General features: G+C 37.2%; 1 long non-coding RNA gene across 1 annotated transcript in view; it reads right to left on the reverse strand.

Moving 5' to 3' along the window:
• Positions 1-1,184: 1,184 nt before the first annotated feature.
• The window catches only part of LOC112481897, a 14,895-nt gene continuing 12,195 nt past the window's right edge, over positions 1,185-3,884 (reverse strand). Inside the window, exons 5-6 of the long non-coding RNA XR_003047124.1 lie at positions 3,599-3,745; positions 1,185-1,248 (exon numbers count right to left, since the gene is read on the reverse strand). This is a non-coding gene — a long non-coding RNA (uncharacterized LOC112481897). The remainder of the gene's footprint in view (positions 1,249-3,598; positions 3,746-3,884) is intronic.

A 3,884-nucleotide genomic window follows, 5' to 3' on the forward strand; every position in this document is an offset into this window, starting at 1 on the left:
GGAAATACTATTTTATCTCAAGAGTTCAACACAATTGCTTTAACTGAAATAAACATATGAAGACTTTTCTGAAATAACTTCTACATAAGGCTAAAATGATTTCTATGTAAGAAACAATTACCAGCCAACATTATTATCACCAGAAAATTGTAAGCTAGAATGAGCAATAAAAACATTGTATTTGAAATGAGATATGAGAGAATAGTTATTAAAATATTTTACTCAATTTCTATTACACCTTAAAATGAAAGTCATCAAAATGTCATTATAGGCCTTTCCCCTGATTCTTCAGAGACTGAATTTAATCATTTCAGGAAATTGAGCACTATCCAACATTCACTTAAATCCTTTGAAATAACAGCAAAGCAAAACACAATGTGAAATTTTTAAGGCATTTTATATTAAAATATGTTCATATACATACAGAGATACATACCACATACCAGCGAATACTTGTCTTCTTCAGATACCTAGAATTAAATATTTCTTGTCAAATTAACCACTCACATAAAGTATTACCTTTAAGAAGACCTGAAGAAACCCAAGTTAAGGAACCACAACTGAGCTTTGCAAAACCCGTCTTAATAAAGCGCTAAAGTAGCAGCTTAAAAAAATATCTCCAAAAATCAATTTTTTGGAAATTACTTCCAGCCACAGTTATTACCTGTACAACAGAGCATAGAACTTTTAACTGCTGCTCAACTAAAGGGAGCTAAACATTAGTTGGATAAGTGCAATTACCCTAATAAAGGCATCCTTATGCATTCTTTCGGAAAACTAGTACTCTGAAGAATTTTCAAGCTGGAAGAGACCTTCCGCATTACCTAATCCTGGTTCTTGTTTACCAGTTCTAGGAATAAAATCTACATAAAATAGATACAGGTCATTTTTATTGATCCCCAAAACGATCCTTTTCTCTAAAATATAAAAATCTGCTTATTTTCAAGGCCGAAAGTAAACATACAACGTGCCTGATTGTATTTTGTTAAAAAAAAAAAAAAGCCAGGCAATTTTAGCAAATGACTAACAATAAAATTCCCTAAGAGTCTCTTCATTAAACCTTTTATGTTAAAAGGAATAGTTCAAATTTTAAATAGTTTTATTTAGAAAGTAGGTTTCTAATGCTACTGGCAAGAAGCACATGAAATGGCTTACAAATGGCACTTTAAAAAATGTTTAATTTTTACCTTTCAATTCGAGGAGGATGTCACTTCTTATGGAACCCAGTTTTCCTGAAGATACTCAGTGCTGGCCGATTTAGAATAAAAGTCATTAGCATATTACTATTTTCAAAAAACAAACAAACAACTACACTACAAAGCCGCAATCTCTCTTGGAAGGAAGCTGATGGTGCTTATAAGCAATAAATGCCTTTCTTGATATCTGTTCTGTCACCATCCTCTTATTAGAAGAGTGTATGCTCCCTGCAGCATCAATTAAGCAGTTTTTAAGGAATCGGGGAAATGTGTAAGAGCTCATCTGCTAAGCAAGGCTATATACTCCACAGCCTCTTAATCACCATGACTTCTTTCTAACAAGGTTCTAGAATGCAAGATGTCCAGGGACCATTAAGTAGCACAGAAGCAGAGCATTCCTGGGAGTCACCAATATTGGGTATAGCTTTCCCTCAAAGAACCAGCATGAGACGGAAGGCAACAGAGCCGCAGCACATCTGCCTGCTATGCCTTAGCACTTGGCAGTTGCAAATCGGAGACCAGCCCCAACACAGAAACTACTCATGACTTCTTAGCGCCCCAGCAGAATCCAGGCGTTTGCAGAGGGCCTGTTTCATCCGAAGCCCCAACTAGAGAGAAAGTAAGGAAATAGAAGGTTTACCCTCTCATCCTCAATCCACCTAAAGCCGCATCAGCCGAATCACAAATAAAATGCTAATGCACAAGAAAATGAATGCCAATTTCCTCCACTTTGCTCCAAGTTTCAGAGGCCCCTCCACAATAATAGATAGCTGTTTGTGGAGGCTGCCTTGTTCCATACCATTAACTCAGAACAAAACATATTTTTAGTGGGACAGCGGTGTTTACTTGTAAGAATTGATGAATTGTTCGGCACCATTTATCACTTGCAGACAAAGACGTTCAACCACAATTTTGGACATAAATCAAGGTACATGCTCCTCATGAAAAAAAAAAAAAAGACTGCTAAGTCCTCAAAACCACAGAGACTGAGGTCAGACTGGCCATAGCAACCAAGAACAGGACTTGGGTCTCCAGAAGGACCTAGCAACCGATAAATGAGTTTAGATCTCTTTTCATCTTCACTGGTGTGAAAGCCAAAATTAAAAAGATTAGATCACCCTGCACCCATTACAAAAGGCGCCACAATGAAAAAGTCATTTCCAGCCTTTGAATCACATCAAATAAATAACATTCATCCCTGCTATAATGAACAACTTTCAAAGTAAATTGAATCTCCATAGTAGTGCTTTCCCTGGCTGCACAGTATTTACATAACAATATATCACAGGAAGCTCAGAATGGGTCTTGTAAATGGGGAACTCCGGAAAAAAAGCATCTTTAGCCCCGATTACTGTATACTCAGACTGCTTTTCAATCCCCCTCATTTAAACAATGTGTTGTATCTGGAACATAAACAATGTTTTTAAATTGTGGAAAATGAAAGTTTTTGGTACATTTTGAAATATCTGGACTCACCCCTTTTGAGGGGCACTGAGAATGTAGAAATCACTTAACCTCCTAAATCCATGCCCTGGATTCATTTTTGTCACAAAGAATTCTCATCTATGTGCCCACTTGCTTCTTTGTTCGTGCCAGCAATTTTTCACCCTAAATATCTCCTGAATTTTATATCTTACTTATGATGAAAGCACATTTGCAGATTTTTTGAGCATGTGGCTCATTCATTATTTGTCATTTCCTCGAAAGTATAAGGTATTCTCCACTGTCATAACAATAACGTTTATTAAGTTTTAGCAATATCTCCACACGAAATAATCATTTTCTACAGTCTAATTTTGACAAAATTTCTCCAAGTCATTAAAAAAATGTTAAGGACTAATATTCCAAAATACTTAGGTTTCCATAAAGTGATGTACCATTCATATATGTCAAATGGAGTATGTTAAACCTATGTTAAAAATATATGAGCATAATCTTATCTTTTTGTGGCAATTCACATAGACATTAGTATTTGAACTCCACAGGGAATCTCATTAATTTTTAAAACTCTCTGACCTCAGTACAGTTGAGTGTAAAAATAATTACAAATTAAGAATGAAAGAGCATCGCTTGAATTCTACACGGCCATATGCTCCACGCTGCACAAAACATTGCAACTATCATCAAACAGAATTTTTTCCAGATATGAATTTAAACAGCATGATAAATGTCACCAGACAGACATAAAAAGCAGCTCACCCTTTCACCCAGCCCCGTTCACACCTCACCTCCAACAATTCTAGTAACACAAAGCCCGGAGAACACAGGTTTGCAGGCAAGTGACAGCACAGATGATATCCTCAAGAAAATACTTCCCTGTTGAGACTCGCTTTATATCTTAATGTCTCTCTCAGCCACAGAGATGCAAAAATGCAAGAATCAAAGCATAAATATTTTCTTACCTAAAACTTGTCAGAAGGACGGTCCTTGAGTCCTTGTCATTGTTGTCACCTCCGGTGGCCCCTCTCGCCATCGTGGAAATTGGCTCCGCTGTGTTTATTGCTCTGTGCCTCAGTTACAGCTGTGACACTCATCTGCCTGTATAGAACCTACGAAGGGAAATGAGAAAGAAAGAGAGAGAGAGAAAGAGGGAGGGAGGGAGGGGAGAGGGAGAGGGACAGAGAGAGAGAGAGAGAGAGAGAGAGAGAGAGAGAGAGAGAGAGAGAGAGAGAGAGAGAGAGAGAGAGA

The sequence above is a fragment of the Pteropus alecto genome, unplaced genomic scaffold (assembly GCF_000325575.1).
Source record: "Pteropus alecto unplaced genomic scaffold, ASM32557v1 scaffold94, whole genome shotgun sequence".
NCBI classification, from domain to species: Eukaryota; Metazoa; Chordata; class Mammalia; order Chiroptera; family Pteropodidae; genus Pteropus; species Pteropus alecto.